Here is a 14,752-nt window from a genome sequence, read left to right as displayed (position 1 = left end):
TTCCTTTTCACAAAGTTATTTTAAGGAAGTGCTATATATATATACATATGCATATGTATATACATATAGTGTTCATTGTTTAAATTATCATTTATTTCCCTGTTCACAGCTGTATTCTATTTTCTAGCATTCACCTGTATATTTTAGCATCACCCAAGAAATCCTATTCACCAAATCCAGTAAACACTCTTTGGTTATTATTTTTTCTTAACTCTAACTGACCACTCTCTTATAAACAAAATCCTGTTTTCATTTGCCTTTCCTTTTTAGATAAGCATTTTAGTTAAGAATAATTTTCCTTTTCTATCTATATCTATTATCTATCTTCATATTATTTGCCAAATCAATTGAAAGTAAATTATAGATATCATAATATTTGACCCCTAAATAATTCAGCATACATTTTCAAAAACAGGGCTGCTCCTCTTCATAACCATAATAATATAATCAAACTCAATCAATTAAACTTTGTTAAATAATGTTACATGACATATTTTATATGATTCATATTCAGATTTTCCTAATTTTCCCAATAATGTCCTTTATAACTCTTAGTTATAGTTGTTTTGTTAATCTAGGATAAACATAATTATGCATTACATTTAGTTGTCAAGTCCCCTTAGACTCCTTAATTTTTTTTAAGTAAGCTCTATGCCCAATATAAGGCTTTAATTCATGACCCTGAGATCAAGAGTAGCATGCTCTATGGACTGAGCTAGCCAGGAACCCCTACACTGCTAATTTAAAATGTTCTTTGGGATGCATGGGTGGCTTAGTTGGTTGAGCACCCAACTCTTGGTATTGGCTCAGGTCATGATTTCAAGATCCTGAGGCCGAGTCCTGTGTTGAGCCCTGCACTCAGTGAGGAATCTGCTTGAGATTTTCTCTCTCCCTTTCCCTCTGCTCCTCTCCCCTGTTCATACTCTCTCTTTCTCTCTCTCTCTAAAATAAATACATAAATTTTAAAATAAATAAATAAATAAATAAATAAATAAATAAAATGTTACTCTCACTTTTGGGGGGTATAATTATGGCAGTATAAATTTTTAAGGTCTAGACCAATTTTTTAATTTAGAAAAACTTTATTTTAGAATAATTTTAGATTTACAGAAAAGTTGAAAATCATCTAGTTTGCTTATATCACTCCTTCTTTCTAGTTTTTAACATCTTACATTATCATGGTGCATTTTTCAAAACTGAGGGATCAACACTGGTGCATTATATTATCTAAAATCCTGCCTTATTTGAGTTTCTTTAGTTTTCCAATTAATGTCTTCTTTCTGTTTTGGGAACTCATTCAGGGTAATGCATTGCATTTATTTGTCCTGTCTCTCAGATCTCCTCTGGTCTATGTCAATTTCTGATTTTTTCTTGTTTTTCATTGTTTTGACAGTCTTGAGGAGTACTGAGTAAATATCCTGTAGCATGTCCCCACTTTGGGTTGCCTTTTATTTGTATTTTCTTTTTAGATTAGGTAATGATTTCTCTGAAATTGGCCATAGCAACGTTTTTCTAGGTATGTCTCCCGAGGCAAGGGAAGCAAAGGCAAAAATAAACTATTGGGACTATATCAAAATAAAAACTTCTGCACAATGAAGGAAATAGTCACCAAAACTAAAAGACAAAATGCTGAATGGGAGAATATATTTGCAAATGACATACCCAGTAAAGAGTTAGTGTCCAAAATATATAAAAAAGTCTTAACACCAACACCAATTCAACACCAAAAAACACAAATAATCCAATTAAAAATGGGTAGAAGACATGAACAGACATTTTTCCAAAGAAGACATACAGATGGCCAACAGACACATGAAAAGATGCTCAACATCACTCATCATCATCAGGGGAAATGGCAATCAAAACTACAATGAGCTATCACTTCACACCTGTCAGAATGTCTAAAATCAAAACCAGAAGAAACAAGTGTTCGCAAGGTTGTGGGAAAAAAGGAACTGTCTTGCATTGGTGGGAATGCAAACTGGTGCAGCCACTGTGAAAAATAGTATAGAAATTCCTCAAAAAGTTAAAAATAGAACTATCCTATGATCCAGTAATACAGTACTGGGTATTTACTCAAAGAATACAAAAACACTAATTTGAAAAGATGTATGCACTCCTATATTTATTGCATCATTATTTATAATAGCCAAACTGTGGAAGCAGTCCATGTCCATCAGTAGATAAATAAAGAAGGGGTGGAATATGTTTATATATATGGATATTATGGAATTTATATATAAATATTATAGATTTATATATATGTATGGATATAATGGGATATTATTCAGCCACAAAAAGAATGAAATCTTGCTATTTGCAACAACATGGATGATCTAGAGAGTATAGTGCTTAGGGAAATAAGTCAGTCAGAGAAAGACAAATACCATATGATTTCACTCATATGTGGAATTTAAGAAACAAAACAAAGTAAAAGAAAAAAACAAACAAACAGACTCAACTATAGAGAACAAATTGATGGTTATCAGAGGTGTGGTGGGTGGGGGGTTGGGTGAAATAAATGATGGGAATTAAAGAGTACACCTACCAAAATGGGTACTGAGTAATGTATAGAATTGTTGAGCCACTGTGTTGTACACATGAAACTACTATAACACTGTATGTTAACTATATTGAAATTAAAATTGAAAAATTTAATAAAATTTAAATAAATAAATAAACAAATAGGCTAAGGTAATGGGTTTTTTGAAAGAATACCACAGAGGTGAAGTGTCTTTCTCATTGTATCTATCACATGGTACCATGTAAATTCACTGATGAGGTTAACATTCACCATTTGGTTAAGGTGGTATTTGCCAGGTTCCTTCATTGTAACATTTCCTTAACAAGATCATTCTAGCAATCAAATAAATTTAAATTAATCAGTAGTTTTATTTAGTAGTCTGTGGAGTAGTGGTAAGTCATATTTAACTTTTTAATAAAATACATGCACTTCTTTCCTCTAAAAATTAAACAAGTTATGGAATTTTTAATGAGAATTTTGTAACTATTCCGGATGACAAGTCAAGCAATATGTGATCATTCATTGAACAACATCCTCCCAGACAAAAATGACTTTTGCTTGGTGATTAGGCTCATCCTAGCCTTGAACCCACTTGTCTCTTGCCACCTCCTTGTGCCCCTTCTCAAAGGATTTAGAACTTGTCCTCTCGAAGATGTATTTAGGGAGAGAACCAGGGGAGGTTAAGGAGAAATACAAAATGCTACAGGAGGTTTACAACCATATTCATTTCCTAATTCTACAGTAAATAACGTATTTCCGGCAGGGGAGATTAAATCTTCTCAGAATACTGAGGCTCAGTTTGTGCTGTTACTTTGTTACTTCTTTTCCCATTTAAGGTTTACCTTGAAATCCATTTTTCCTTTGATATTGCCTCTGGAAAATGATAGGGAGACAAATGGAGCTCATAATGAGCTCATGTTCTGTGATCTCAAATCGTTACATGTCAACTCTTTTGTTTTTCCTATTGTTCCATGCTTGTAAGTTGCATCTTTGGAAGTGACATGAATTTCATCAGAATTAATGGAATATAAATATGTAAGAAGTTATCTCTCAATGAATTTGATCATCTCGGTGTCTTGAACGGATCAGTATTGTTTCCATGGGTGTATGAAATTACCAAGGACTATTTTAAACAGTGTGAAAATGCAAAACCATCGTAATAACACCCACTGTTGCCCACACACATTTGGTATATTATTTCCTGGACCTTATGAATATGTATACATTTTTTGCATATCATATGTCTATTCTACTTAAAATACTTTTCAGGTTATTGAAGAATTTCAAATATTATATAAAATGTCAATGGTTATGAAATTTACTACCAGGGAAATGTCTAGGCACTGCGACAGATATGTATTTACCCAGCCCCAAATTAAAGGAAACGTTCTTAGTTATTTGACTTGTAATAACTAAATACATAGTTATGCTTAAAAAACAGATCCTGAGTATGACAAGGGTAATCTGTATAAGTAAAATATGCAATATCGATATGTTTCCGTTGCTTTATGATATACAAAATTGAATGATACTTTGCATGTTTTCTTATAAAACCTAAAATATCATTAAACACATAAAAATTAGTTTAAAAAAACCCAAAAAACAGAAATCAGTTCTACACTCAGTATATTAGAATGCAGTTCAAACAACCATAGGTTTTAAAAATAATAAATCAAAACATATACCATCCATTTTATTCATATTATATATTAAGCATAAATTTCGCATTTTGCAGAAAAGATGACAATTGTTACACTGATTGTACATCCAAGATGTTTTAAAGATTGATACCCTTTTTTAATTATTTTCCTCAGTATACCAATAAAGAACATTAATTGTCATTATAAGCCTATAGATTTTGTGTTTGATTTTGCAAACTTGGTTTCTTAAAAATTGAAACTAAGCAAAGAAGAGATTCATACCTATTTACACCTTTCAGTATTACATACTTTAAATTTATACTAGTATGTGGTTACATAAGAAAGTTTTGTTATAATTTCTCCTTTAGATGACATTATTGTTTTGCTGGGAGACTAAGACTTAAATTCATAAAATAATCTGTAAATATGGTAAAGATTGGAGTCTAGTGTCTGATTCATCAGCAGATAATCTAAGAAGTTTAGGGAGAAAGTGATCAATGTAGTCTTGTGCTTTGGGTGGGAAAATAAGACTGGCCAAGGTTGAAAGGGTGTCATTATTAGGCAGCAAACCGAGATGAGATAAAATCAAGGAGATGCCCCACATTAAATATGGCCTGAAATAATAGATTGGGATAGTGACACGTTTGAATATTAAACCTATCAACTTGAGCAAAAAGACTAAAGACTAATTAGATACAAAAATTAACCTCACATCTGACTTTTCTAAGAAGCTCAATTTATTTTAGGAATGAGGTCTAAAATGAGTTCCAATGTTTAAAAAGTTTTAAAGACCATATTAGTATAAACCTATAGAAAATATTTTCCCAGTTCTTATAACTTTTAATGTTTTTCTGTTTTTATTGCAAGCATTATAACTATTCTAAAACTGTTTCTAAAATACAGTTCTTGAAAAATACACTTCTTATACCTGAGCTTTAAATTTATTGATTTATTTGTAAATCGAAGGAAAATGCTTTGAATACTTGTAAAGCAAGTATTATCTTCTTCCACTATTGGAGTTAGTAGACGTTTATTTATTTCAGCCGTAAATTAGCAACTTTTGAGATCTCTGGAGTCTATGTATAGTAAAGCTACTTTAAATAATTTCTTTTTGAACGATTAGCTGGTTTAAGTTGTACTCTCTATTGACTCTATAATAAATTGCTGATTCATGCTTATAGAGTATTCACCACTTGTGACAAATGGTTAATTTCTAATGCCATAAATCAGTTGTTTATTTCTAAAACACTTAATGCCAAAATTACTCATTTTTATAATAAAATTTATGGAAATTATGTAAAGTGATACAGTATAAAAAGCACATACACTAGTTATTTTTATGAAAAATAAGTTATTTGTAAAGATTTGATAAAAGTAAGTCACTAAAAAATTGTTCTCTAAATTTTTTAAAGACCAAAAAGGTATCAAAGTATGCTAATATCTGTGGGGGCCAAGGCAAGGCCCCACCGATATGGGCCACTTTGGTATGAACATTACAATTAAGTTACAAGCAGTCAAAACCCAGCAGATTTAGGAAAAGCTCTTTACATCCTCCTCAACTTCCTGCTTGTACCAGGAATAGAGCTATTAACAGAGATTGCTCTCCACCTAAGGAGCTTATCTGGATAACAGGACAACCTGTTTTCCAAATCATTTCCTCTTACATTCCTGCTAATGGTCTTTCTTCCCTTTGTATTCTCAGATTTCTACCCCTTTCCTCAGCTCATATAAGCATCGTGTTGCCTCACTGTCTTTGGAATTTCCATGTCTATGTGGATTCTCCATATGTATGCTATTAAGTTTGATTTTCTCCTGTTACTCTGTCTCATGTCTCATGAATTTTAGTCCAGCTAGCAGGATCTTGAAGCTCAGAGGAAATTTTTCCATCCCAACGTATTGAAAATAATTCTGAAAAGAGATTGTCTCTCCACTGTCTGGGTTTAAGTTCTCTCACTTTACTTGAAAGAAGCCATAATTGGAAAACATATTTTTGTGATACATGTCAGAAATAAAAAGAACTCCATACTTTAGATATTTATTTAAAGAAAAGACTGTAAGTCATATGGTGACAACTGGATAGCTCTTTGATAAAAGATAAATTAGGTTCTTTTTTCCTTCCCACTTCAGGATAAATTCCAAATCGATTAGAGAATAAAATGTGAAAAAAAATGGAACTATATATGTGCTTAAAATGATTGTTGTGAAGTTTTCGGTGGTTGAAAATTTGGAGAAAAACACGATAAGCTAAGCCCAAACTAAGCAAACTGAGAAATAATATTTCCAATATGACAAAGAATTCATATCCACATCTACCAAGAGCTCTCAAATTTCAAGAAACAAAAATCAATAACCTGTAGCATAACAGGTAAATGATGTAAACTGGAAAAAATGACCTTATTAAACATGTGAAGAATTGTTCACATGTTCTCTAATAAAAGAAAGATAAGTCAACATTTTTATTTCATCAGATTGTCAAAATTCTAAGAGCATAACAAGATATTTTGTTAACAAAGTTGTAGAGAAATGGGTAGTCTAGGACATTCTGGTGAGGTTGGCAAAAAAACCAAAAAGCATTAGAGGCCTGGAGGAATAGCTGGCAACATCAACAGAATTGCACATTCAACTAACCCTCTGATCCCACCTCTAGGAATCTATCACTAACGTACATCGGCAAAAGTATGATATGACTTATATTCATTGTGGTATTCTTTTTAATAGCAAATGGTTGAAAGCACCTTATTGTTCTTCAGTAGGCAACTGAATGATTAAATCTGTATACTGTATATAATGCAAAGAGCTACACTGTAGAAACAATGAATATAATCTTTATACAGTGATATAATGTGATTTCTATGATATACTTATGTGTGGAAAAGACACAATGTAGAGTAGTGTATATATATTTTTTCAATTAATCTATATGGAGAGGAAGAGTCAAAATGGAGGAGACATGAGATATTTACCTAAATATCTTGCTATATAATTTCTAATCTGCAACCTTTTAATATTCTTACAAAATCAAAAGAATAAAATAAAATTGAATCAGAAAGTTAAAAATTCCTAAATATAAAAACTAATGAAACTAACTATATGTCAAGGTTGATTATTCTTCTGTTCAGGTTAGTTTAGAACATATTATATAGTTTTCTATTCAAACTTAGAGAACTATATTTGAAGGAAAAATTGAAGTGCAAATAATTCTTAAAACTTCATTCAGTCTTATTGTTTTATAGCAATACTGGTGTTATTACATTGAAACTAATTTGTTTATAATTAGATAAAACAAGAGAGTAATAAAATTGACTTTATTTTGGAACCAAAATTTTCAGTGTAAGAGAAAATAAACATAAGTTTAAAATAAGGTCAGATAAAAATCCTGTGGTAGTAAATTTGAATTGGAAACATATTATGAATGTATAAATTTGTTTTGTTTCTTTTTTTAAGATTTTATTTATGTATTAATTTGAGAGAGAGAATGAGAGTTTGAGTGGGGGTAGAGGGGGAGAGGACTAGAGTTGGGGAGGGAGACGGAGGAGGGGAAAGACTCTGTATCCGACTTCACACTAAGCATGGAACCCATCGCAGGGCTCAATCTCACAACCCTGAGATTGACCTGAGCCAAAACCAAGAGTTGGACACTTAACTGACTGAGCCACCCAGGTGCCCCACATTCGTTTTGTTTCTAAAGTACATTTTTCCTTGCTCTGTCTCTTGAAAAGGCCAAGAAGCAATGGTAACTGAGTGGCATCCAGATTGTGACTTCTCTAGATACCTTCCACCAATAAAAAGAGTAGCAATAGCTACAGAAAGAAACATGGAATATTGGTTGAAACATCTTATTGTGCCAAAAAACAAGGATGCCATCAAACAAAAATTTTCATCAAAAGAAAACAGAGGTAAAAATGAGATAATTTGAACACTATAAAGAAAACATTTTTTATGAAAAATGTTACATATCTAGCAGTATATTTATATAAATCTTCAGTTCAACTAACCAAAAGAGGAACTTAAGGCACTAGTCAACTGACCTTCAGTCCAGGCCTAACCACCATTACCACCACCAAACCCAGCCCATTAGAGCCAGGCTATGCCCTGGATAGTGATGGTCAGGTACCTTACCAAAACAAGGGTCACTTCCAAAACAAATGTCTGGGAAACAGAGCTGGAGAAAGATGCAATTATCTTTTCTCTTTTCTTTCTGACTTATTTAATTTATTTGGTTTACATGGGTCTTCCTACATTTCTACTATATGGTTTCCTTTATCAGTGCATTTGATTATTAACTCACTCATTTATTGCTTTAGTTACTTCTCTTTGCAAAGTGAACAACAGTTATATGTATGACTGATAATTTAATATCGAGGAAGTAACTCTCAATAACAATAGTTAAACATATACAGCATTTACTATGTGCACTAGTTCAAAGCCTATAACTTTAATTCTCATAGAAAGTCTATAAGATAAATGTTAGTAAATGTTGTTGTGACTTCCATTTTCACATGAGAAAAATTAGGTTAGAAGACCTGGCCAGATTAGAATCAATGGCTGAGCTAGGAGATAAACCCAGACAGTGGGGTGAGGAGTCCATGTTCAGGACCAGTCTTAATAACATATGTTTGTAGTTTCCTGATTGCCCTCAGCATTCTTTTGGAAGATAATTAATCTTTCCCATATATGCTTCGATTTAGCTCAATGAATATTGAAAAAAATCTCTTTCATGTAACTGTTTATCTCATAAAAATTGAAAGACCGTGCATAAAAAGAATTAATGCACATTTATGCACACTTTTGTAATCTTAAATTGTAATGGCTTGTTACTCTTAAAATCTACTGCTCTTTTTTAGGGACCTTTTGATGGTGCTTATAAACTCTTTTTAGTCAATGTAACATTACATGTGCTTAAAATGATGGTGTTCTCTATATAAAGAGAAGTTTTCAGGTGATACTAATTAATGAATTCTTATTTTTTCCCCAGTTCTCCATTTTAAAGCAAAGCATTATTTTAATACATGCCGCTAGTAGATATTGCCTCCTTTATGATGCAATTTAACAATATGTAACATTCACAAAATTTACAGAGCATAAGATTAGCTTTCTCTTGCTATCATTTGAAAGTTTTCTAATTTATTCTTTTTATTAATCTTCAAAAAAGTTAAAAATTAAAAATGTGAAATTTGAATATTAACTTGTACTAAAGACAACTTTAAATTCTTTGCAAAGGAGAGTAGAGTATTAGCACATACTTTGAAGTGAATTAAGCAGTCTGAAGCAAAATCATTACACAAATATTTATAAAACAATCTTAACAATTAGGTGAAGTTAAAGAACACTGTAAACAATGCTGAGTAAATTTTCGTCATTGTGGTCCAATGTGTTATTTTAAACGAACTATCAGTAGAAAAAGTCTTTCGGAAAAATTGTCTTTTCTTTTTTAGCTCCTGTGGGGGAGAGCACTTTTAAGTAATTTCTACTGAAAATGGCATATTTGTGATAATTTATTTAAGTAAAAACATATGGAGTAATCAATTTTAGAATGTGTCTTACAGCAACGTATTTCCTAATGAAGATATTTCACAAGAGACTTTATGTATATAATTTGATTTTATAGTAGGAAGGCGGTGACATATGTCTCTTTATATTTTTGAATCTATGTAGTAATAATGAAATGCACCTTGGATTTATGTTGTATTTTGACAAATGTAATTTATGTTAGCAAATATTATTTTCAATTTTCTGAATTATAAGCAGGAAATGATGTTATCTAAAAATGCTCATTTTCTGTATTCAGTGTTTGCACACACATACACTCAGATAAACATGGGGCTACTTGAACACATGAATTTAATTATCTATCATTATTACCACAATAATCTATCTAACACTAAATTCCCATATGTCATGTGTATTTACCCCAGAAGGAAAGTGTTGCTCTTTCTAATTTGTGGCATTTTTAATTAATCTGATTAAAACTTGCCTCCTTTGAATTATAAACAAGTTTTAATAATGACCTTATGATTAGTGAATGACTTTTCATAACTCTAAATGGGGAATGAAAAAGGATGTAGATGTCAAGTACGTTAGAATATGACCTCTAGCTAATTAAATGAAATTAAATTATCTAACATTTTCCAGCAAATTTACCAAGAACTTTCATATATTTTATTTGCTATGACAGTTACAGAGGTCTTGTGAGATCACTCTTACTGTTCTCAACTCCATTTTACAGATGGGAAAATTGAATTTCAGAGAGTAAATGAGTCATCCAAGGTCATATAGTAATAACTGGAATTCATACTAAGTTCAGCTTCCATATCTAGTTTCTGTCTTGTCCTACCATAGTTATTCATTATAAGTAAATATTTTTTACTGGAAAAATATAAGTTTAATCATTTGTAGATAGCACTATAAGTTTGACACCTCTCTGTCAAATTTAGATATGGTGCTTGTTGATAAGAAATTTCACTGTGTTGATGTAAAAGTTGGGTATGCATCCTTTCTGATGGCTGAGTAATATTCCATTGTATATATGGACCACATCTTCTTTATCCATTCATCTGTTGAAGGGCATCTTGGCTCTTTCCACAGTTTGGCTATTGTGGACATTGCTGCTGTGAACACTGGGGCGCATATGGCCCTTCTTCTCACAGGACATTAGGAGAAGGAAGGGAAAAATGAAGGGTGGGGAATCAGAGGGAGAGATGAACCATGAGAGACTATGGACTCTGAGAAACAAACAGAGTTTTAGAGGGGAGGGGGGTGCGGGGATGGGTAAGCCCAATGATGGGTATTAAAGAGGGCACGTACTGCATGGAGCACTGGGTGTTATACGAAAACAATGAATCGTGGATCACTACATCAAAAACTAATGATGTATTGTATGGTGACTAACATAACAATAAAATAAAATTAAAAAAAAATTTCACTGTGTAAAATGTGTTACTGAATTTTTAAACAGAATATCCACTGAATTTTCTTGCACCATGCATCATTTAGACTGTTTCCTCTAATGTAATTCTGAATGTCCATAACTGCTGATATGTGTGTGTATGTAATTTACATATATGAATATATATTATATGTAATTTATTTATGAACCCTTTAAATTAGAATTTATTTTATACAAATAAGATGCCATAGAGGACAAGTGATATTTAAGATCTAGCACTTCCCACATTCCTTTCTATCAATTTTATCACATGCCAGAAGATTTTTGTAATTTTGCAAATGAATAAAGGAAAAGAACTACCGAGAGCTAGTAATTAATTAGAGCAGCTAAAGTAGGGAATAACTGGTATGTCAGTTCCAGGAGATAATTTAACTAGTAGTAACTCTCCTACACCCAAATCTCATATATGAAACATAAACAATACACTGCTGGAGTCATAATCCAAAACTGCCATGCCTTATACCCAGGAGAAGCTCAACACAGATTGAAATGCCTGGGAACTATAATAACCATGTACAGATATTCTGAGCTACATCACCACTTTTGGCATTTATACTTGTAACAAGATCTGGAATAGGAAGTTTACATTAAAAAATTGTGTTTTCTATAAACAAATCATAAAATAAATCAGAGTACAAATCATAAAAGAAATTCCTGCTAAAGTTTGAAGTCCAATGTGAAAAAAAACAGAGTCAAACAAGTTTTTGTGGGGTTATTTTGATATTTGGGATGATTTCTTGTTAATAGATAATTTGCTTTATGGAGCTATAGGGAACATTCTTGATCTAAGTAGCAATGGTGAGCAATAAAAATGGGCCATACTCTGTGGAAAACTGTATCTAACTTGTGATTTTTCTTCATATGAGTTTTGGAGAAAAGATGTTCTGGAAGCATATATTATCATCCACCTTTAAAATTCAAAATAAATCATAGCTAGAGAGTCTCTTTATATATTTTATGAAAATTATTACAATAAAAAGGCATATATTTAACTCATTATAGTTAACACTGATATTTTTATTCATTCAATTATATTTTATTATTTCCATTATTGATGTAAAAATTACAAATAACTCAAACGGTATAAAAAACCTGCAAAAGCAAACAACATCATCCCACATATTCATTTTTGAATCATAGTTACACTACTCCTCTATAGAAACAATGATTTTTAAATGTCTACATTTGGTCCTCTTGTGTGTTCTTTTTTGTTGTTGTTTGTTTTTATAATATTAAGTAATTGTTTTTGCTAGCATTTCTTGAAATATAAACATTAATGATTTTTTTGTTATTCCTTTCTATAATAGATGAAATTAAGAACACATAGAATTCACTTCATGTCACTTCTTTCTCTAATTTCAAGTCAATATATGATCATTTTAGTCACTTTTATAGTCAAAGAATACTCAGAAAATAAGTTATTTCACTAATTCATGCTTTTATTTACTGTTATTGTGAAAAATTTCATACAAACAAAAAAACAAAGACCAGAGCATAATGACCATGCATATCTGTACTCATCATATAGGCTTAGCTAATAAAATATTTTTTCTATATATGCTATATCTATTTATATATTTTGGACTGAATTATTTAAATTGTCAACATTTTATTTCACCTTTGTGTATTTATGCATGTCTTTCTTAACATATTTCCTATGTAACCATAATGATGTTCACATTTAAGAAAATGACTTCTTGGGCGCCTGGGTGGCTCAGTTGGTTAAGCGACTGCCTTCGGTTCAGGTCATGATCCTGGAGACCCGGGATCGAGTCCCACATCGGGCTCCCTGCTCAGCAGGGAGTCTGCTTCTCCCTCTGACTCTCTTTCCTCTTGTGCTCTCTATCTCTCATTCTCTCTCTGTCAAATAAATAAAAAAAATCTTAAAAAAAAAAGATTAAAAAAAAAGAAAATGACTTCTTATATCTAGTTCCTATTTAAATGTGCTCAACTGCCATCAATTTTAGATGTCCTTTTAAGTCCATTATATAACATAAAAATTTTAACGTTTCTTTCTTCCCCACTTTTCATAGCTTTCTCTTTCCCAACAAGCACATTTTATACTTACGTTCACCATAATTAGCTTTTTGGTTTTTGTTTTTTGCTTTGTCTATAGTTTGCCTTTAAAAGTTAAAGCAAAATTATAGTAAAGAAACAGTGGATGTGGAAGAGTGAAGGCAGTTGCACTGGCTAAAGGAAGAGTTGAACCACCAAGCACAGAAAACGAATCAAGGGCCTCAGCTGGACTTACAAGGAACTCTCAAGTTAGGTTGACTCTTCAGAAGTGCCTTTCAATCTGTAGAGGTACTGGACCCTTTATTCCCACTTGCATCCGTGATAGCACACTTGCCACATCACGGATGGGGTGTAAACTTGGGCCTTGGCAACTTCCTTGGGCTGTGGGAAATTTCTGGGAAGCAATTCATCTGAGAACTTTCAGAAGCTAACACTCTTGGAAGGTTAGGGGGATGCCTAGGTCCTCAAGAGGTGTCTGGGTGGCACATCACAGCATCTACTACATCAGGAGCTGAGCTGAGCTGCCAGGTGTGGCCAAGTGCTACCAGGTCTCAGAGGGGCCAAGCCAAAATGAAAGTAACAGCCAAGTTTTAATGCCTTGCTTTCTACAATAACATAAGCGAGAGGCTAAACAGTCCCCCCAATATTACATTTTCCCCATAGCACAACGCTGGGTGAGAGTCAGGAGGATTGATGCAGACATGGAGATTGTGAAGGAAACTGGAACCAAAGGCTTCTCTGATTTTGGTGGGATGGAAGAGCAAGATGAGGGGAGAGGACTGAGAGTGGGGAAAAGTGTCTTCAAGGCCCCATCCCTCCACCCTTACAAGGTGGGTTTTGGCAGAGGACCTGGGGAAGCTCTCAGCTGAGTTTCTCTCTGCTCCACCCCCATAAGAAGGCCTCTAAATGGAGGAATCAAAGACAGGACTGAAGATCGGAGTTAGAGCCTAGGCAGGGAGGGGGCCTGAGTCCTTGATTAGAACTCCCTCAGAGTAGCAATGCACTGTCTATGTCCCAAGTCAGGGTGGAGAGGGCACTTGCTCCTTAAGAGGCCTGCCAGGTGAAGCCTTTGTAATTGCCTAGGGTCAGGCCTGAAAAATCAACATGGCTGAGGCAGCTATGAGTCAGTTACGAGTCAGGACTAATAGATCGAATGACCATTACAGTAAAGATGCTAAAGGATACTGATACTTTGGGCAGGAAAATTTAATTACAACAATTAAGGATATTTCGATACTTCAGCACACACATAGAAACCACCCACACTCACACCCACACCTAGTTAAACAAGAAAAAACATCTGAATTCTAACAAAACATTTCCCAAGTATAGTGAAAGAATAGGATTATTTTTTAAGGCCTAAATTAGTGGTCTGGAAGACAAATTAGAAGAAATACCTTAAAGTATATTTTAATAGTATAAAATGAGGGTAAAACATATGGCATGATACATATAGATTAATTTTATTTTATTTGTTGTTTAAAGATTTATTTATTTATTTTAGAGAAAGAGAGAGAGAGAGAGCAGGAGGAGGGGCAGAGGGAGAGAGAATCTCAAGCAAACTATGGGCTGGTCACAGAGCCCGATGTGGGGTTTGATCCCATGACCCCAAGTTCATGGCCTGAG

This window comes from Zalophus californianus, chromosome 2 (genome assembly GCF_009762305.2).
Source record: "Zalophus californianus isolate mZalCal1 chromosome 2, mZalCal1.pri.v2, whole genome shotgun sequence".
NCBI classification, from domain to species: domain Eukaryota; kingdom Metazoa; phylum Chordata; class Mammalia; order Carnivora; family Otariidae; genus Zalophus; species Zalophus californianus.
This window is presented reverse-complemented; position numbering follows the sequence as displayed.